Genomic DNA, 22,574 nt, shown 5'->3' with positions numbered 1-22,574 from the left:
GGGAGGCTGGGCGTGTGCTGTGGCCTGGAAAACGTGTACATTGCAGGGAGTTTTTCAGGAGAAAGGTTTGTAACTGATTTTGAACAAATTAGGTAAAAAAAAAAAAGGTGGGGGGGCTCAGTCTGTTAAGTGTCTGACTCTTGATTTCAGCTCAGGTCATGATCTCATGGTTCGTGAGATCAAACCCCATGTTGGGCTCTTTTGCTGACAGAGCAGAGCCTGCTTGGGATTCTTTCTCTCTCTCTCTCTCTCTCTCTCTCTCTCTTTCTCTCTCTCACCCCCTCTCTGCTCCTCCCCTGTTCACACACACTCTCTCTCTCTTAAAATAAATAAACGAATAAACATTTAAAATAAAATAAAATGAGGTACATATTATATTAAAAAATGATCAAGTAGCGGGGCGTCTGGCTGGCTCAGTCAGTAGAGCAGACAGCTCTTGATCTCAGGTACGTGAGTTCGAGCCCACGTTGCGTAGAGAGTTTACTTAATAAACAAAGAAATTAAACAATTAAAAAAAAGGATCGACTAGCAGTGGAATTGTCCCATACCAACTGCCCGAGTTTGGGTGGTTTGGGAACTGCTTCGCCCATAACCTCCCGTTCCTCCGCCTACCTCTTCAATGCCCTCCTGAAAAGACAGCGGCGGGCTCTCTGGGGAGCGAGAAGGTACCGGCTGTCTGTGTGGCAGCCTCTCATGGACGGCCCCCAGGTTCCCTTTCAGATCTGAAGTAGTCGCCACACGTTACCTTTTTATATCTTAGCCTGTGGGTCTCTGCTTGACCGGTATAATTTTGTACGAGTCAAAACCTTGAAAAGCAGATGTCCGGAAATGTCTCTCTCCTTCGTGTCTTAGTCCACATTCTGCATAGCACGTTATTGGAGGTAAAAAAAAAAAAAAAAAAAAAAACATGATCAAAAAGTCTTGTCCTTAAAGTAAGAATAACAATACGAGGTTGACTTTCTAGTCACTGTTCAAAGACACTGCTCAGCGCACATTTCAGACGGAAAGCCCCGGGAGCCGCTCTTGTGGTCTCGGTAGATTGACTATCAGACGCTCTGTGCTGGAATGAGGTTTAAACCCCAGGCCGCCTCACTCTGCGTCTCGTCCTTCCCAAGCCTCCTGCCTCCGAGCTTCCTGGAAAACAGAGCTGGCTTCGAAAGCCTTCAGGACTCTCTTCCCTTGGTACGAGCGTCCGAATGATTCCCTATAATTCTTCTTGCCGAAACGAAATTGGATTAAAAAGCAAAACTGCCTTTTTCAAAAACAAAAGATTGAAATCCAGATGGCTCACAGTGGAGAAACCTATATGAGCTGTGGAAAAAATTACGTAACAGACCATGAAAGTTAGCGGACGTAAGTGCACTGACTAGATGCACTAGATTCCCGGTGAACGTCAGCGAATTTGTCTCTTGAGTCACGTACCTACCACCTTGGATTAGAGTGTTTGAAAAAAAGAAGGCCTCTGTCTACACAGCACAGAACGGCCCTCCCTCCTCTCCACCTCGGGCTGTGAGAGCCGGGTTCCCAGGAGGGACCCCCAGACCTGCCCCATGCCCTCCATGGCAAACCGATGCCTTTTTTCTCAGAAGAGACAGGCCTCACCAGGTCCACGGACACAGATGATGGAACCCAGATGGTCGCACGACCATGGCTCATGCACGAGATGCAGGTGAATGTCCTCCTCTCTCACTCATGTGAAAACATAGAAGGGGGAGACCTGATGCTTTTTGTTTTTAATGTTTATTTTTTAATGTTTATTTTTGAGAGAGAGAGAGAGAGAGAGACAGAGTGTGAATGGGAGGAAAGAAGAGGGAGACACAGACTCCGAAGCAGGCTCCAAGCTCCGATCTGTCAGCACAGAGCCCGATGCAGGGCTCGAACTTACAAACCTTGGGATCATGACCTGAGCCAAAGTCGGACACTTAACCGACTGAGCCTCCCTGACGCCCTTGTATTTAAAAATGACTTAGGGGTGCCTGGAGGACTCAGTTGGTTAAGTATCTGACTCTTGATCTTGGCTCGGGTCATGATCTCGTGGTTTGCAGGTTCGAGCCCCACGTCGGACTCTGTGCCGACAGCTCAGAATCTGGAGCCTGCTTTGGATTCTGTGTCTCCCTCTCTCTCTGCCCCTCCGCCAGTTGTGCTCTGTTTCTCTCTCTCTCAAAACATTAAAAAAAATTTTTTTAAACTAGCAAAAATTGTCTGAGATTAAATTATGTGAATTGCCCCAACTGTCCCAAAGGATAACCAAGAGTTGACTGAATGATGGAATGAACAAGACATTTATGTGTTTTATTTTTTTAAAAAGCCAATAACTGTATTCATCTTTTTTTTTTTTTTGAGAAAGAGAGAGAGAGAGAGAAAGAGAGAGAGAGAGAGGGAATCCCAGGCAAGCTCCGTGCTCAGTGTGGTGCCCAAGTTGGGGCTCAATCTCTTTGGGGCTCGATCCCATACCTTGGGATCACAACCTGAGCCAAAATCAAGAGTCAGATGCTCAACTGACTGAGCCCCCCAAGGAGCCCCTGAACAAGACATTAAAAAAAAAGAGAGAGACAGTGAAACATAATATGTATTTATCTTTGTAAATCAAGCACCACTTTTTTATTGCTTAACAATGAAATACATGGCTGTGTTCCCGGACAAGAAGAGGGGTGTGCTAAGGCACAGCGATGGTCTTCCTGCCAGGAGGAGAGTGGGGACATACCCAGCACGTGGCATTCAGGGGAAAGACGGGGAAGAAGGACATTCTCTTGACTGGGACCGAGAGAAGGCATGACCGAGAACCTCGGCGAAGACGGAGAGGAAGTCACAGGACGTGCAGGGACTGGTGATGACGAACCGGGAGCCCGTTAAGATGCTTCCGTGTGCGTGACCCATGGTAAGTGGTAGTCAGGGCGTGCACCTGACCCCCGGACTCAGGGCTGTGCTTCTCTAATGTAGCTACCAGGTGGCCTTCAACCCTCCTGCGTGTGGCACAAAGTCCCGGCCGTGGGCCGGCCGGCCGCCTGGGTGCGAAGGTGGGACACCGGTGATCCTATCCTCTGCGTTCCTTCCTCGGCCAGGGCCGACCTGCTCCCGTGTCGTCAGCTCTGCCTCGTGCTGTCACACAGCGCCTGCCGGACGGACAGGCTCGTTTCTGAGGACGGAAGCAGCCGTTCGCCCCAAACCTAGCGCGCACCCCGTTAGAAGCCATTTCCATATATTTTAGAAAAAGCAAAATAAAGTTTCAACCTATTTCTCATGTTTCCATTTTTATGAATAGCATTGATACGAGCATGGAGGTTTTTGACACCAAAGTACAAATAAAGGATTAAAGAACAGTTTTAAATTCTCGTTATATATTCCCAGGTAGTTTTACAGGGGGGAAAAAACACCACATTTTTTTTTTCCAATTGCCACTTTCCCTAAAGCTCCAACTCCCAACAAAAAATAAGTTGCTGGGGCGCCTGGGTGGCGCAGTCGGTTAAGCGTCCGACTTCAGCCAGGTCACGATCTCGCGGTCCGTGAGTTCGAGCCCCGCATCAGGCTCTGGGCTGATGGCTCGGAGCCTGGAGCCTGTTTCCGATTCTGTGTCTCCCTCTCTCTCTGCCCCTCCCCCGTTCATGCTCTGTCTCTCTCTGTCCCAAAAATAAATAAAAAACGTTGAAAAAAAAATTTAAAAAAAAAAAAAATAAGTTGCTGGTGCTGGCTCCTGATGAGCTGCAAACGGTCCCTCCTCCCCACTCTCCCCTCACCGGGTGCCCCTCGCTCCCTCCTTTGTTGGCAGCTGGCAGGCGACCTTGCTCCTTCTGAGACGGCAGTGGGGTGGGACCCTCGGTGCCTTTCGGCAGGTGCACATCGATGATGTTTGCAGGAAAGGGCTCAGACAGCATCTGAACGCGTAGAACCATTTCATAAACTCCTGTTTTATCTCTTTTCATCTTTGGTGTTGCCTGAACCTGCATTTCTTCCATTAGCGACGGGTCGGTCTCCCCTACAACCATCACCTGTCAGTGTTTATGTGTCTCCGTCCGTCTTCACCAGCAACCCTGACCGCCCGTGGAGGGGGAAATGAGCGCCAACCTTATTCATTTTCAATGTTTTGTTGCTAGGTTATGTTTTTCACACTTACGTTCCCAATTTTTAATCTTCCCTTAAAAATTTTACGTTGCATTGTTCTTGGGAAGAAGCTGTTTTGAAATTAAATACTCTTAAATAGGTTAATAAAATCCAAAAAGCTCAACAGAACATAAGAAGTCTCCGCCTCCATCAAGTCTCCTAACTTCCTTTCCCAGAAGCAACTAGTTGTTTATTATTATTCCCTGGATTTGTTCATCGTATAAACAACGTGTGCATGTTTTTGTATTTATATATTTGCTTTAAAGCACTGAGAATAACTACATATACACCATTGTAATACCTTGCCTGCTTTTTTTTTAATTAAAAATTTTTTTAATGTTTACTTTTGAGAGAGAGAGAGAGAGCGGGCAGGGGAGGGGCAGAGAGAGAGGGAGACACAGAATCCGAAGCAGGCTCCGGGCTCTGAGCTGTGAGCACAGAGCACGACACGGGACTCGAACCCACGAACCGCAAGATCATGACCTGAGCGGAAACCAAGAGTTGGTGGCTTAACCGACTGAGCCCCCCAGGGGCCCCAGGAAAGTTTTTTTTTTTAAGTGTTCTGGGGCAAAACCATTTTTTACTCTGGTTTAGAGCTTAGGGCCTTCTTTTGTGAATTGGTTTAGGCCACCAGAGGAGCCTCCTGACTGGTTCCGGGCCCGGCTTTATGGAATTCTGGCCTGGGTTTAACATCAGATCTCGTCTCCCCAGCACCCACCCACACCCCCCCCCCGCCCCCGCCAGGCCACAAGGATTCGTTTTTTCTGTTTATGGGACCCGCGAAGGCCTAAGTAGCAATTCCAATCAAGCTGTCACATAAACAAAAAACGATGAATGATTTTCAACTAAAAGGATGCCTGTCACAAGCAGCCAGCACGTCGAGCAGAGGCAGGGACAGCCCAGCCATCCCTGGCCACCCCGGCACGGCTGCAAGACAGGCTCAGCCTGGGGCCTCTGGGCGGCCGGGCGGCTGGGAGATGCTGTTTGCCCGTCCATTCCTTGCCCTTTGCACACAAACCTTATTTTAGACATCAGCTGTAGTGGCTCTTTGCGGACCGGGGTGGAAACCCCTGAGACGGGCCCTCGGCCACTGGCTCCTGAGTTCGTGTCTGTCCTGTGGGGTGTATAAAATGTGTGTATTTATGCGAACAACGCATTTCACGTGGGTCGTGTCTTGCTACTGACGACTGACACCTGTTAAAAGCGAGGATCTGCGTTACCATTCTGGTCGCAAAATCCCAAGCAAGACTGCTAACCGCGTTCTGACGTGCTCACCTCACAGAAATAGCCTTGTGTTTCGGGGGCTAAAATTGGAGCTGAGCAACTGGCCGAAAGCCTGAAAGGCTGGGACGCCGGGCTCTGACTGGCAAGAATCGGCTCCAGAGCGAGAAGATCATTCCTCGATGGAACAAAAGACTTAGCGTTTGTTGTGGCTGGTGTCCTAGGCTTCTGGGCTGGGAGGGAAACGCAGATAAATTAAAAATAAAACCCAGGGGGCGCCTGGGTGGCGCAGTCGGTTAAGCGTCCGACTTCAGCCAGGTCACGATCTCACGGTCCGCGAGTTTGAGCCCCGCGTCGGGCTCTGGGCTGATGGCTTGGAGCCTGGAGCCTGTTTCCGATTCTGTGTCTCCCTCTCTCTCTGCCCCTCCCCCGTTCATGCTCTGTCTGTCTCTCTCTGTCCCAAAAGTAAATAAAAAACGTTGAAAAAATAAAAATAAAAAAATAAAAATAAAAATAAAACCCAGGTTTATCCAACTTGGATTCTCCTCCCTAGAAAGGAGTTCAGCCAAGTCCCAGAAATGTGCAGAGTTACGGTGACGAGTGTCTCAGTGGGGGGATGAATGTGGTGTGCAGGGTCCCGATGGGGCGGCTTCTTCCCACCTGAAGGACTCGGAAAGGACTCATGGAGGAAGTCTGGGCCGGCCCGGGAAGGCTGGGGAGGGCTCACACGCGCAGGATTGAGGGGATGGGGCTCCTGTCACGGCTCCTGGTTCCAGAGGCGGCTGAAAGGGTCTGTCGCCGAAAGGCAGAGGCGCCGAGGGGAAGGAAAACAACAGAGGTGGCCCGAGCTGTGAGAATCGAAGCTTTCAGAAAGCGGTGTCGTGAGGGCTCATGGGTAGGAGCCCGGAGACAGTCAGTATGTGTGTCGAAGGGTGATGAGGTCACACTGGCCCCAGATGTGACCGCCTGCTGGACAACAGGGCTGTTGGGGCTTTTGTGACGGCTGTCCTTTGGTGCAGGCAGATTCTAGAAGGGGTTCAGGTGCAAAAGGCTGTCTGACTGCTTGAGGGAGGGAACATGTGAGCCAAGCAAGGGTCACGTGAGCGGGAGTTGCCCGGGACCCATTTAGGGATCAGCCAGTGGCTCTGTCCGGGTGACAGTGACACAGAGGGAACAGAGAGGCGTGGCGCATGGATGTTGCAGGACCTTGATCGCCAGGCCTGGTGCTTTGGACACTTTTTTCTGAAGGCAGTGAGATTCCTCTAAGGGCAGATCTGGACCGTATAGGCGTGTGCGTACGTGCAAACGTGTCATGTACTCGGTCCCTTGTGGATGGAAGGGAAGCAATCAGATACTTTTGCGGGCAACCAAATACCTAAAAATTATTTCCTAGCAAGATGTTTACAAATGATTCCTCATTTTTTTAATTAAAAAAAAATCTTTTTTTTTTTTTGAGAGAGAGTGTGTGTGTGCATGCGTGCTAGTGGGGCAGGACCAGAGGGAGAGAGAGAGAGACAGACAGACAGACAGAGGATCTGAAGGCAGCTCCAAGCTGTCAGCACAGAGCCCGATGCGGGGCTCGAACTCATGAACTGTGAGATCATGAAATGAGCCAAAGTCAGACGCTTAACTGACTGGGCCACCTGGGCACCCCACAAATGGTTCCGTATGACTCCGATGTGACTTTTAAGCATCCTGACGAGTAAAGGGCATTTTTTAGGGGAGGGCGAGGATTTCACCGATGGGAATCCAGTGGGGCCCAAGACGCACCTTGGAGGGGTCCCTGAGCTCAGGGCTCAGCTCAGTCCTTGGATTTTTAGGTCCAGCACCTGGATTTTCTTCGTCCACCCAGTGACAGGCTCATGATCATTATAATCCCAGCAAGAAGATTTGCAAGAGGGGTTTCCCCGCCCAGTGACCAGAACGCTTGGGTCTCTGATCCACGCCCGCAGGAGGAGAGCAGCCCTCACCTGTGGTAGAAGGGCTCCCAGTGGCTGCGTCGTGGGTCAGACGGTGGTTTCCGAAGCATAGAACATAGATGAGAAAACACAGCTGTGGCGAGTGCCTGGCCCACTCTCCTGGTGACAAGCCCCTTCTCATCAGAGGATACTTCTCCACTGACGGGGGGACACGTAGGGTCTTGGACAGAGAGATATGCCTCTGGCCTCTTTTGTCCCCCTGGACCCATGTTTTCTCCCACACTCACCTCCTTTCTGACACTTGGGTCTTTCGAGGGCTTTGGTTTCGCTGACTCAGGCCACGATCAGGTCTATTTCTGCTGGCAGATGACGCGGGTCGGACGTCCCAGAATTTGAGGAAAGGACTACGATCTCATCTAACAGGAGTTTGGGAAGGAGTTCAGCTTCTCTGAATTTTCCGCACGTTGACTAACTGTTATTTGTGTCGGGAGATCAACACAAGCAATTGTGTTGTCGACGATTCCCGTCTACAGCTCTGGTAAGAGGGGGTTAGCCGGACACATGGAGCATTCTAGAAGCTGCACAAACTCCTACCACACATCCTGTACCCCCCGCACTGATGTGCAATCCCTTCGTGCACGGAGGGAGGAGGTAGCTCTGGTAGGAAGAGTGGGCCGGGACGCCGCTCTGGAGGCTGCTTCTGGCGCTCCGCCTTGTTGTGGGCTTGGGTATGTGTGACTGTCGCCCCCCAAGAGGATGTTAGACGATCACACGGTGGGGATCCCATTTCTGTCCTGCTGGGGATGCCTCCTCGGCAGTGGTGGGTACTGAGGAGCCCCACCTCCAGGGGGAAACCCTGGAGGGTGGAGGGAGGCTCAGCTCAGAGAGAACCCGTGTCTTCAGGGTCGTTGGCCGGTCCACGTGTGGGCGAGGGCCACAGGGTGAGTCATCTCAGGAACGTAACACCTCGAGCACTCATTTGGGGCTGACTTATCAGTATTGATCCGCAGGGCCTTAGCAAACCGCTGGCCTCTATTCTTCTGGAAAAAAAACATGGGAAACCCCATGTGATCACAAGGATGAGGTTAAGGGTCGTTGACCCAGAGGAAGTAGTGCCCGGCCTGTCCCATCCTGGGTGGCAGGTCACTCTTCAGCCACCCCCCCACCTCCCTCCCCCTCTCCCCGTGGGGCAGCCCTGCTTGGGAAGCTCTCTCTCTCTCTCTGCCCCTCCTCCACTTGTGCTCTCTCTGCCTCTCTCAAAATAAATAAATGAACTTTTTTAAAAAATGGGAGAAACCTACGGTTTTGCTGGAAGCTCAGAAAATACACACTTTCCGTCGTTGTTTGCAGGTGAAATGAAGACAAAATCGTGCATCTTTCCACCCAGGGAGGTAAGCTGTTCGTGGGTTCTAGAAGGTTGTGAATGGCCAGGTGCTGGGAACATCGGTTGGGCAGGATCCCAAGGGGCCAGGGCCTGGGAGGTGACGTGACCGCCACAGGCAAAGCCACCAGCAGGCCCATGCAGGTGTTTGCTATTTTAAGGACTGGTGGTCCCATCGGGGGCTTGCGTCGGCCCCCCCACCCCTTTACACAAATAACATTCAGCAGTTCTGACTCAGCGGTTTATGCCAAAGGATGTAGAATGTGAAACCGACGAGGGTGCGTGTTGTTGACGTTGGTGTAAATGTGGGTTCCGGGACCTCACACCACGTGCGTTTCTGCCCCACGTGGGCCGTTTCCTGCCCGGAGCCACAGGTGTAAGGCCTCGGCCTGGTCTCTGGCTCCCCCGCATCCCAGAGGTGGGTCTCCAGCCCGCCTCGCCACGCGGTGTGCGTGTCTCCTTCTTGACCAGCCTGGGCTGGACGCTCTTGGCCTGGCTGCCTCGGCGTGGACTGTCCCCTAGCAGAGCCTCATCTGAGGTGCAGGGAGGGGAGAGGGACAGGGAAGGAGGAAAATCATAACCGAGGGTCCACGTTGCTTTGAGCAACAGAGATGGGTCTCCACGGGGACCTCCGAGGGAGCGGAAAGATGCCTCCAGAAGACAGACATTTATCCAGTGCTTCTGTCCCCGTCACTGAGGGGACCTGGCACTTGCTGGGCCTGGCAGACCCAGAAGGACCACGGCCTGCCCCCACAATCTCGGGGGCGGGGCTCGGGGCACAGGACGTGGTGCCATGGTGTCTGGTGAGCGGGGCGGTTGTGACAGGTTCCTAACAGTCCGCCCGCCTCTGCTTTCCGCCCACCGTCCACATAAAGGAACAGCTCTTCTCAGGGACTCCTGTGCTCGAAAGACTGTGGTATGTGGTCACGACATCCCGGAGAAGGGGCTAGCAGCTTGGGCTGATGTCAAACCCCTTGCAAGGAGTCTGCCCCGGCCAGGGCCCCGACGGCTCCCTGAGTGGCGCAGACCTTCCCATGCCCACACGTGGCCACACTCTCCCCCCTCTCTTCTCTCCACCCAAAGTCCTGCCTGTCCCTCAGGGCACAGCTCCCAGGTCACCTGTATTAATCCTCCGTTGCTGCGTGCAAATCCATACACTTGGCCACTCCCCACCACAGCCCTTTCCGACCTCACCGCACCGCACCGCAGTGAGCCCGCTGAGCAGGCGGGGGTCAGGGGGGCCTCTGGGGGCCTTTCCCGGCTTTTCCCCTGAGGCTCTGGGGTCCACTCTGCTCCCCAGCTCATCCAGGCGGCTGGCCGACCTCAGTTCCTTGCAGTCGTAGGAAGGAGGTCCCTGTTCTCAGTGGGGGAGCTGAGACAGAGAAACAGAGGGGCCCCTCGGCTGAGACGCCCCCACACCTCACGTTTCCTCCTTCTGCCACAGAAGACTCGGGGGTTCAACGGGGCCACAGGGACAAGCTCCCTTGTGCAGGAAGGCAAGACCGTCCTGTTCCACCCACGCTCAAAGGATGTGAGGTTACGAAGGGTGGGGGGCCACTGGGGTCACTCCTAGAAATCGGCCACCGCACCCGTCCTCCAGGAGTTCTTCTACGGCCCCTCTCAGCGAGAGCTGTCTCCTTCCTCTGAGCCTCGACGTCGCGATAGTGAAGCCACTGTGTCCCCCCCTGAGCCACCGTGATGCTCCCCTCCCCACGGAGAATAAGGGCACTGGCCTCACTGACCCACCGCTCCTCTTCCCCGGTGCTGGTTCCTTGTCGTCTCTGAGTACTTTTGTGCCACAATGCATTTTGGTTTTGTACTAGATTTAAATACGGAAAGGCTCATAAAGGGCACGTCTTAAAATGTTAAAGAAAAAGCACAGAGCCAGGACAGGAATGAAGTCCCGTGGGAGAGGAGGTGAGTGCCAACACTCCAGGACGGCGACCAAGGGGCACGTGCTACGCCCTAGGACGCCGTCCTTCGGAGACTCGCACACACCCGGGCAGTTTCACGTGTGTTCCTAAAGTGGACATGAAGATTGGAACCTCTAGATCTGCATGATTTTGTGGGGGTTTCTGGGTCCAGGGGACAGTGATCCATTTTCAGAGTTCACTTCAGGCCCGTACGGGAAGGGGACCAGTCACTTACTCTTAAGTGACAGTTTGGTTGAGCATATGACCTTTTTTCTGGGAAATGATTCCTGTAGAAAGACCTTTTTTTAAAAAAACACCAGGGGCGGGGCGCCTGGGTGGCTCAGTCGGTTGGGCCTCTGACTTCAGCTCAGGTTGTGATCTCATGGTCCGTGGGTTCAAGCCCTGCATCTGGCTCTGTGCTGACAGCTCGGAGCCTGGAGCCTGCTTCCGATTCTGTGTCTCCCCCTCTCTCTGCCTCTCCCCTGCTCATGCTCTGTCTCTGTCTCAAAAATTAAAAAAAAACACACCACAAAAACCACACACCAGGGGGCACCTGGGTGGCTCAGTTGGTTGAGCGTCTGACTCTTGGTTTTGGCTCAGATCATGATCTCACAGTTTGTGGGATCGAGCCCCGCGTCAGACTCTGTGCTGACAGAGTGGAGCCTGCTTGGGATTTCTCTCTCTCCCTCCCTCTCTTCCCCCCCTGCTCTCACACTCTCTCTCTCAAAATAAATAAATAAACTTAAAAAAAACTCAAACACTCAGAAGACGGGAATATAGCCATAAGTTGCCCACGGGACACGTCTTGTACATACGGTGACTGTGAACGAGGCTCAGATGAAGGTGTTTTGACCCACGGTAGAAACTTTATTCAGACTCACCCCAACAATAATGTTAAAATTTAAATCCAGCCACTGTACAGAGTTCACAATTACACGAGAATGTGTCATTTTTAATCCAATGAGAGTTTATTTTTGCAAACGTTTTGAGTTATAACTTGTTAATTCCACTTCTTATAGTCTGAATAGTACGATCAGACCGTTTGCAAAGCGTTTTTACAACTGCAAGCAGTTCCCTGGGCCCTTCAGCCCCTGGAGGCACCCGGACTGTGAGCATAAGTCTGCTAGTCCCTGGGGCCATCATAGAAACCGCCAAGAGGCGCACCTGAACTGCCTCTTTGCTGCCGGGTCCCGGTGCGGTGCCCCATGGGCCCGGATTAGGTCCATGTAGCGTCATGACCAGTACGTAACCTGAGAGCTAAGTGTCGTTTGCCATTTTACAGATGAGGACACTGAGGTTTCCAGAGACTGAAATCAAATGGTCCAACGCCATACGGTTATTTAAGTGGCCGATGCGGCTTCCCACCGGGTCCTGTGTGACTCCAAGTCTGTGATTTTAGACACCCTGGTTTATAACTTTTCAGAGACTGAAGTCCTTTTTTTTAATGTTTATTATTTGAGAGAGAGAGAGAGAGACAGAGAGAGAGAGAGAGACAGAGAGACAGAGAGCAAGCAGGGGAGGGGCAGAGAGAGAGGGAGACACAGAATCCGAAGCAGGCTCCGGGCTCCGAGCTGTCAGCGCAGAGCCAGACGTGGGGCTCGAACCCACGGACCATGAGATCATGACCTGAGCTGAAGTTGGCCGCCCAACTGACTGAGGGCCACCCAGGCGCCCCTCAAAGACTGAAGTTCTTAAACACCAAATAGGCTTTATTTTAGAGGCAGGCTTTGGCCGGTGAAGTCAGGCTTGTTGAAAATTCCCTCGATTTTTTATTGCCCTGTATCTTTTCAAAAAGACTTATTCTCAGACGGGCTGAAGATTCCTGACTTAGGTTGCTGGCGTTACCCGATCGCGTCCACCAGGATCTGTGCACACCTCTCCTGAGGCCCTGCCGGTGTTGGGGGCACAGACTGACCGACCGCCCCATCTACTGGTCACATTCGGCCCACGTCCCCAGCATCACAGGCTGCTTCTCCAAAGACACACGTCCTAGAGGTGATGGAGTCACGGTGCGTGTGGCTTCTGAGAGCAGCTGTGTGGCTCAGCTCTGGGTCCCCTGCGCCCCGGGGAACAGCCAGGCTGTCATGTGGTTCAGCGAGTCTGTTAGCCTCCCCAGAGAGGCTCCCCCCTGATGCGCATGTGTCCCTGCCGGGACTGTTGAGGCCCTGCCGAGGGGCACTGTGGCTTATAACCCTCTCGTGGGCGCCTGGGACTTCTGGTAGACCTCAACTGGGGTGGAGAATCTGCTCGTTAGTGGACACCTGTGCATTTGTGTCCACACAGAGAGCCAGATAAGCGGATTCCAGTCCTCACATGCTTCTAGGGGATGATGAAACCCTTCTTGAGGGTTTTTAGGGCATCAACCCCCCCCAAGGGTGCACTCGAGCAACCAGCAAAAGTGATTGCGATCCTGTGGGGACCCACAGAGTTACCGTTGTTGCTGTCTCTGCTCAGGCGTCCCCCCCCCCCCCCCCAGGCCTCCCCTCGCTCCAAGAGACCCACTCACTTCTGGCCAGAAGCATGAATTTCACTTCTTGTACTTCTGGCCGAGTGATCGGGACCCGAGCTGCCTTCTTGCCAGAAACAAGTATTTCTATTTCAGACACTTTAACAATGCACAGTCCAGGACTGTGGTCCCTGAGGAAAAAGAAGCTCGTGAGGTCAGCCCCATTTGCCCTGAGTCTGTCTGGGGATTCCTTTTGGACTTGGTGTCATCAGGCTCTGAGCTGGGGAGGCAGAGGTCAGAGTTTTAGGCTGTTGGTGTGGCTTGAGTCCAAGGCTGAGCAGGGGCCCGGAGAGGAGGCAGTGGGGGGTCATGGATGCTGTGGGACATAGAGGTCAAGGGGACAGCATGGACGGCTCAAAAGTAACCCCACATGTATGTGGTTAATTGATTTTTGACAAAGGGGCAGAGATAATTAAACGGGGAGAGTATGGCCTACTTCACTAGAATAAACCGGAGATCCATACGGGGAAAAAAAAAAAGCTTATGACCTTATTTCATAATACACACACAAAGTAACCCAAAATAGCTTGCGGGTTTAAATGTAAAAGGTAAAATCATAAAATTTACATAAAAAATATGGAAGAAAAACTTCTGAAACCTTGCATTAAGCAAAAAGCACAGAAAACACAAAACAAAGAAAAAAGTGATGAATTGAATTTTGAATTAGAATTTCACTTTTTGAGAGACACCATTAAGGTCCTCTGTCCCCCCTCTCTCTGCACCGCCCCCCGCCCCCGCTCACGCTCCCTCTTAATCCAATGTAATATGACAAGCAACACAATTAAAATGGGCTGAAGACTTGGTTCGATGCTTCACAAAAGAAAATATACAAATGGCCCAAAAGCACACGAAAAGAAGCTCCTCATTAGTCATGAGACGATGCAGGCGTTCCCAGGTATGCAGCACCTGGGGCTCCTGTACGTGGCTGGCAGGAACGTGAAACGGTATAACCACTTTGGAGAATGGTTTGGCAATTTTTTAGAAACGTAAACAGACATGAACCAAATGACCCAGCAGTTCTGTTTCTAGATATTTACCAAGGAGAATGAAAATCCATACTCGGAAAAAGACTTCACCGCGTGAATGGTCACAGTGGGCTCGTTGGTAGCAGTGGGGCCAGGGAACAAACCAGATGTCTGTGAGGGGAAGGTTTGGACAACGAGTGGTGCTCGGCAGCAAGAAAGGGTCACCGATAGAAGCAGGAACGTGAATTTCAGCAACATCACGCTGAGCAAAAGAAGTTTGCAGACATGGAAGACACAGCAGCGTTCATGCTGTTGGGTTTCATGTCTCTGACACTAGAGCCTGTTAGTATAGGAAGTGGATCGGTGGTTGGCAGATGCTGGGCTGACCAGTGTGCGGGGGTAGGATGTGGCTGTGGTGGACCTGCCGGTGTTTATGAGAGTTTATGCATTTGTCAAAACCCAAACAACTTCCTGCTTAAGATGTGCGACGCCCTGAATGGCGCTGATTAAACGGGTAAAGTGTGCACAGCGGGGACAGCTTCTCACCTGCACGAGACACTCGTGTCTCTGAGTCCCCGTGTCTCTGTCTGCAAACTGGGACGATCACTGCATCGATTTCACAGGGGTGTTGGCACGGTTTAGTAAGATGCAACGTGCTGTCCTCTCAGGATCTGGCACGGAACTTGTCATTAGTGGGGTTTTCCCAATGACATCATGCAGGGATGTGGTTCCTGGCTCATTCACTGACCAAGAGCTGCCTCTGCAGACCTGGGGGTGGACAGGCACATCCGCCCACCAGCCATGGGTCACACACATCACACCCTGGACAAGCTCCTCCTTTTATTCCAGCTCTCAGCAGGGGAGTGACGTCACCTTCCTGCCCCAGCTGCGCTGTGACATCTGCATACCTCGATCCAGAGAAGGCACCCAGCCCTGTGGGAAGAAGCGAACTTTCTTTGGGATGGTGGCTGCCCCGGTGAGACCCAGGCTGATGTGATTGCAGTGGACTCATCGGACCCAGCGACGTATCGGCAAAACACGTGTCTCTGGGATCTGTGCGTGCTGTCCTGTGTCACTGAGCGTTGCTGCCCTCCTTGTCTGTGACTCCTGCCCGCCGTCTGCCCTGACACTCGCCTCAGGATTCCTACCCCATGACAACGCCCGTGTCACTGGCCCCCGCCTCCCCTGTGCACTCCCGCTACGTCACTCCTGAGCCATCTGCCCTGCCCCACTCTCCTGGAGTTGCCTCCAGACTCTAGTTCTCTGCCCACACCTGCAAGGAGCTGGACGGGTTTTGTTTTGTCTGTCTGTTTGTTTCTTTATTTTTGAGGGGGGAGGGGCAGAGAGAGTGAGAGGATCTGAAGAGAGCTCTGCACTGACAGCGTCCCCCCCACCCCCACGCAGGACTCGAACTCACGAACCCGTGAGATCATGACCTGAGTGGAAGTCAGACGCTTAACTGGCTGAGCCCCCAGGCGGTCCTGGAGGGGCCGTTGACCTCAAGCCAAGCTGAACTCCTGACCTCAGGCATCCGAGCTGCCTCCCCTGCGGCCCACACGGGGTTTCGTCTAAGACGAGCGTGGAGGGCGCGTCACAGGGTGAGGGTGAGGCCCAGGGCGGGGTGCAGGGGTGAATAGCGGGGTGAGGGTGAGGCCCGGGGCGCGAAGCCGGGTCTGGCACTTCGTTTGTCTTTGTGTCTCCTGTCCGAGGGAAGCCCTTCCACGTGCGGCTTTCCTCTATTTTGACTCTTAATTCCCCTCCTGGGGTTCTGCCCAGGTTAACTTAAAAACACAGCAGGCCATGACAGCAGACGGAATGTGCTCATTCCTTTGGGCAGTTTTCTGGGGCGCAGAGTGTGGCCTCAGGCAGGCATGGATCCGAGCATCAGCTCGGCTGGATATCAGCTACACGACCTGGGGTGACATCTTCCACCAGCCGCCAGCCGCCCTGGGCTTTCTGCACCCAGGGCGCTGGGCTCACTTCTGCCCCAGGGTTTAGCATTTGCTGTTCCCTCTGCCCGGCCCGGCCCGTTCATCCCAGTCTGCTGAGGGCGGTTCCTTATTCAGATCTCGCTTTAAATGCCATGCCTTCAGATGGAACTTTCTGGACCTCCATTTCTAAAACACTTACCTCATCTGTTCTCGACGGCGTCGTCTTAATTCCTTCCCAGCACATGTCCTACTTACTGGTTTATCATCTGTCACCCTTGGTGACAGTGAGAGCATCCAGAGGTCAGGGCAGGGTGGCATCCGCCTGTCTCACCGCGATTTCCCCAGGGCCTAGGGTTGTACTGGCATGTGTGGTTCTTAGTAGTTACAAAGTGGATCAGAGAGTCTGCGCCTCAAAGCTTTAGCTTCTCTGTCTGTACGATGGACGTAATCGTACGTCCCTGTAAAGTTGGCGAAAATTATATGAGAAAACGTTGTGCACCTGAGTGGAGGTACAGGAGGGGTGAAGGGCAGCAGGGCAGTGAAGGGTCAGCCGCGTAGTGATTAAGAACACAGACTCTAGGGGCGCCTGGGTGGCTCAGTCGGTTGAGTGTCTGACCTCGGCTCAGGTCATGATCTCATGGTTCGTGAGTCCGAGCCCCGCATCGGGCTCTGTGCTGACAGCTCAGAGCCTCATCTGCCTGCTTCGGATTCTGTGTCCCCCTCTCTCTCCGTCCCACCCCTGCTTGTGCTCTGTCTCTCTCTGTCTTTCAAAAATGAATAAATGTAAAAAAAAAAAATTTAAAAAAACAACACACACAGACTCTAGGCTCAAATCCCAGCTTCTGCCACTCATCAGCTGGGACACTCCAGGCCAGTCACTTAACCTCTCTGGGCCTCAGCTTCCTCATTCATAAATGAGGATAATAAAAGCAAAGCCTCACGGCTACCGTGGCAATGAAAAGACTCCCAGCACACGGGGTTCTTAAAGTCACGCCTTCGCCTCAGTAAGCAGACCTCATTCCACACAGATGCGCCCCAGGAAGGTCTCGGCTGATATCAGAGATTCGGTAGTGTCTACTGAGTTAACCCGAAAAGCTGTATGTAAATTTATTTTTTTTTGATAAATAAAAGCATATATTTTTTTAAGTTTTCTTTATTTACTTAAGTAATCTCCGCACCCAATATGAGTCTCAAACTCACGACCCCGAGATTAAGCGTCACATGGTTCCCTGATGGAGCTGGCCAGGGGCCCCAGAAGAAGCATATTTAAAAAAAATTTTTATTTCTGTTTATTTATTTTTGAGAGACAGAGAGAGACAAAGCATGAGCAGGGGAGGGGCAGAGAGAGAGGGAGACACAGAATCCAAAGCAGACTGCAGGCTCTGAGCTGTCAGCACAGAGCCTGACGCAGGGCTTGAACTCTTGAACCACAAAATCATGACCTGAGCCGAAGTCGGACATCTAACCGATGGAAGCCACCCCGATGCCCCGCCAGTATTCCAATATTCTAAGAGAGACCAGGAAGAAATGCATGTACACTTCTCACTGTGGAATAAGGGTTCCTTTGCACCGGGGCCATGGAGGCCACGGCAGCCTCTGCAGATGGCCACGGGCTTCGTGTCGCCTTCTCAGTGGAAGCGTCTATTGTCTGCACGTTAGAGCTAGACGTCTCTTGCCCGTCCACCGTGAAGCCTCAACTTAACCTTCTGAAATGTATCTCATTAAGGAGATTTTCTTTATTTTCAAGCCCTGTTAGAATTATAGATACAGTTCTTCACGGACGCTGCCCCACGGGCAAGTGGTGTTCCAGCAGTGGGCTCGGTTCCGTGGATCTTCTGTCCCCTTCAACCCGAACCTCCTGTGGCCATGGGATTGGGAAAACGTACAAAACATTGGCTGCTTAGGGGACTGAGCCACCCAGGCACCCCAGAACATTGGCTGCTATGGACTAGTTGTGTCCCCTCAAAACTCACGTGTTGAAGCCTTAACCCGCAGCGTGATGGCATTTGGAGGAGGGGCCTTTGGAAGATAATTACGCTTATGTGAGTCACGGGGGGTGGGGCCCCCGTACTGGGAACACCGTTGGCGGGCACCTTGGTCTTATACTTCCTGGCCTCCAGAACTGTGAAAAAATAAGTCCCTGTAGTTTCTGCCACCTGGTCCGTGATTTTCCGTTACGGAAGCAAGCTGACTACTGCGGTGGCTTTGACCACACGAGCTACAGACAGACCAAATCATTCATCGTCCACTCTTTTGTTCGCACGCTAACCCTGCACTAGTGTGTCCTGGGCCCCGTGTTAGGTAGTGAAGGGCCAGTAGTAAACAGTGATGCGTCCCTGCTCTACTGTTGGCGGTCCTGTGGGAGAGACACATTAACTGAATGACACTGGTGATGCAAACCAGTCTGAAGCGGCAGTGGTGACAGGTGAGGTCCTTGGGGCTATGCTGCAGCCTGTACTGGGGGCACCGGTGGGGGGCAAAGACGCTGTAGCTGAGTCTCAGAGTGGGAGGGGCCTGGGGAGGGGGGACAGACACTCAGGGCCTGGACGAGGCGTTAAGGAGGGGCTGGAAGCGGCCCGTCCCCCAGCCCACGTGGTAGCATGAAGGATGGCGGTTGGTGGTGTCCCTGGGGACACGGCGAGTGGACAGAGCTCGCGGCCAGAATGCGTGTCGGAGGCGAGGACAAGAACGTCGAGCATGGCTTGGGCGTGTCTGGCCTGAGAAAACGGATGAACACTCGTGCAGATACCGTAGAAGCCCGGGACTGCGGAGAGGGGCCATGGATTGGGTTTTAGACAAGTCGCACTTGCAATGCTTTGAGATGGCCAAGAGGACCGTCCAGCGGGAACTGGACATGACTGGACGGGGTCCCCAGCCCGTTCAGTGCAACTTTCTGTGACGGTGGACATATTCCGTACCTACGCGGTCTAGCATTGTAGCCACGACCCACACGGGGCCATGTACATTAAACTAATTAAAATTAGCAGTTTACACCTAAAACTAATCTAACGCTGTATGTTAAGCACACTGGCATTAGAACATAAAAAGTTAGGATCTTAGCTTCTCGGCTGCACCGGCACATTCCATGGCTGTACGCGGTTTGGGACGTCGCACTCGGCAGTGCATTTCTGGAGCCCAGAGAAACCTTCCAGGAAGAACACACAAAACTTCAATCCATGGGGAGGCAAGGTCAAGGCTGGTGAGGAAGAACGCCCTTCAGAGACAAAGAGAAGGAGCAGTCAGGGGAGGAGGAAGAAACCACCGGAGCGCTGTCCCAAAGTCAAGTGAAAAGTGTGTATCGCGAGGAGGGGACAGGCAACATCTCCGTGCTTCTGGAAGGCCAAGGAAGACGGAGACTGAACGTGTTTACTGCACCCGTGAGATGAAGGTCCGTGGTGACCTTGGCTGTTTCAGGGGAGGCCTCGGGCCGACAGGCCAGCTGGATAAGGGGAGGCGAGATGCTGGAGAGAGAACTGAACGGAGCATAAGACGTCGCGAGCTCCTTGCTCCATAAGTTGTCAGTCAGGCAGGGAATTACTTAAACAAATCAGTGGATGGCCAATGGCACAGACAGATGTCTTCGAAGCCCCGAGAGTGTCCTACAAAGTTACCAAGCTTGAGTCTTTTGTCAGGAACACAGGGAGGTGCACAACGCGGCTGGTCCTGCGGACCCTAACTCTCAGAGGCCAGGCACGAGCTAGCTCAGGCAGGGCCTCGGAGGCCACGTCAACAGCATGCTGTCCCAACAGCACTGGACAGCAACTGAAGGCTTTCATTCTTCTGTTTTGAAAACATCATATTATCTTGGGGCGCCAGGGAGGCTCAGTCGCTTGAGCGTCTGACTCTTGATTTCGGCTCAGGTCGTGATCTCACTGTTGGTGAGTTCGAGCCCCTCATCGGGCTCCATGCTGGGCCAGGAGCCTGCTTTGGATTCTCTCTCTCCCTCTCTCTCTGCCCCTCCCCCTTGAACAGATAATAAAAACATTGTATTATCTAGAAGTTAGAGCAAACACAAGAAGACAGAAAAGTATAATAAACATCCAAGCACGACCCCAGTGCCCTTCGACCCTCTATCCTGCCCATCACAGGCCCACCTGCCTCACTGAAGACTGTTAATCGTGGCAGTGACACCCTTCCACTTCTGCTAAAAAGGTCATTGTTGCTGCTAGAGCAGGGGTGGGGGGGGGGGCTTCCTCTTTAAGGAGCCAGATGGTACGTATTTTAGGCTTTGCAGCCCACACAACTGCCATCACGACTACTCAGTCCTGCCTGCTGCGGTAGATGATACGGAAACAAGTAAGAGCGGCTGTGTTCCAATGAAACTTTACTTATGGACCCTGAAGTTTGAACCTGATTTTCGCTTGTCACAAAATCTCCTTTCTTTGCTTCCTCCCCGCGACCCCAACTGTTGAAAAGTGTGGAAGCCATCTTTGCTCACAGGCAATACAAACACGGGTGGAGGGGCCGGATTTGGCCTAGAAGTTGCCAACTGCTCGGGTGAGACAACACACCCAGGAAGACCCTCCCCAGGCTCCTGCGGGAGCTGGGGACAAAACTGAACCAAATCCGCAGAGAGAAGCGAGAAGGTAAGCTTACGATGGTGCTATTTAGGTACCATCAATTCCACATTTATTGATGACCTACTATGCCCTAAGCGCAATGTTAGGGCTGAAGATAGACAAATAAATGAATAGCAAATGGTTTTTGCCATCGAGTCAATTTGGGGTGACAGGTGGCTTGTTTTCTATATCATGTTTTCTATATCATGTGGTAAGTCCCATGATAAATAAAAAAGCAAACAGTATACACGTGTACATATTCATATATCCATGCATATATATAAATGGCCACGGAATATGATGAGATCTGGATTAATTCTGCTTGAGAAACATCAAACATGACCTCCAGGGAAGGAAGGGCCTTCGGTTTAGGTAGGCACTTAAAGATGAGTCAAGGTACGGCAAGGGGGAAGGTATTTAAGGCAAGGGAAAAACATGGATAGATGTCAGGAGGCTTTGGACGGAAGCCTGGGCCCCATCTCACTCTTGAATCATGGTCGTCTCGAGGGGACTTCAGGACTAAGTCTGGAGGTGAGGCACCTGGAAAAATGGAGACTCTGATGCTTCAGGAGGGAGGGCATTTGGTGGAACCTTAAATGGTGTTACGTGGTCCAGGCCGGCTGCTTTCTCCACCTCCAATCTGACAACTCCCCTCCTTGGTCGCTCGGCTCCAGCCCCGCTGACCTTTTTGATGCTTAGGACGCCGCACACCCCTCCTCAGGCCCTTTGCCCTTGCTGTTCCCACAACCTGGAGTCTGAATCCCCCCTCCTTTGTCCTCAGATGCCCTCTCTGACCACCCTGTCTTAAACAGATAATGTTCTCTTAGGTTTACCGGTCGCTTTCCCCCCCTTCTTTTACCGTCTAGCTCCCCACTAGAACACGAGCTTCATGACGTCAGAGTGTGTGTGCCCTTTGCCGTTGTATCTCTACAGTGCAGACCAGTGCCTCGCAAAATACAGACATAAGAACGTCAGTGGGAAGAAAGTCTCGAAGGACACAGGAGGGTGGTCAGGAGTGTCAGGCCCGGGAGCTGGCCTTGCAGGGGCTAAGGAGGACCCTCACCCTCCGAGACAGGGCAGCAGTGCAAGGCTTGGACCTGCTGAGGGTGTTGGGCGCTCAGGCCCAGAAGGTAATTAATCGCACTGGGGGTGAGGTGAGCTTGTGCTACACCACCCAGCCTGGGCTGATCTCTGGAGGCTGCGGACGGAATCCCAGAGCGGGGAGAAGCGGGGAGAGGCCCCGGACTGAGCAGGCAAGCGCGGGCGGGAGTAAACAAAGTGAAACTTGGAAGGGACAAAGCAACCCATCCGAGAGCCAGACACGAACTGCACGGCATTCGAGAGAATGAAACCAAAGCAGAGACAAGATTTATTTGGTTTCACGCTTCTATGATTAAAAAAAACAAAAAAAGGAAAACAAACAAACAAAACCAAACCCTCAACACAGGCAGCAGGGAGTTCTCATCGCTGGGAGTGAGTTTCGGGACGAGGTGCCAGCTGCTGGCCCCGCCCCTGTGTCCTTCCCTCTGCGCCCTTGGCAAGGGCTTTTGTGACAACAGACAGTGAGTGGTAGGACCGCGCCATCTTATTACAGATTTCCTTTCCTTGCTTCTATTTCCATTTTGGTCATTTAATTAATAAGTCAGGACTGTCCATGCTCGTGCTAAATATAAGGTACTGTATCATGTGACCTGCTGCGGGGGGGATAGAGACTGCTTTTCCATTGTTGAGGACTGGAGGTTTAGGGACCAATGCCCAGAATTCTTTTTCTAGAAGACTGTGGATCATGGTATCTTAGGCTGTTTCTGAGATTTCTTTGTGTGCAAGAAAATAACGAAAACCAGTGTAATAGGAGGTTGTTTTTTTTGTGTTTTATTTAGTGCTAAATGGTCCCTTTATGAGCTGCGGGCTGCCAGAAAAGACTCCCTGTGCGCAAACGTGCTGGCCCTCAGGGTGTGATGCCCCACTCATGGGCTTCATCCCCCAAGATGAACACTTTGGACTTCTTCCTGCCTTCTTTCTCTCATATTCCGTGTCTAACCTGTCAGGAAATTCTATGGGGCTGGCCTTCAAAACACACC

This window comes from Neofelis nebulosa, chromosome 15 (assembly GCF_028018385.1).
Source record: "Neofelis nebulosa isolate mNeoNeb1 chromosome 15, mNeoNeb1.pri, whole genome shotgun sequence".
Classification (NCBI taxonomy): Eukaryota; Metazoa; Chordata; class Mammalia; order Carnivora; family Felidae; genus Neofelis; species Neofelis nebulosa.
This window is presented reverse-complemented; position numbering follows the sequence as displayed.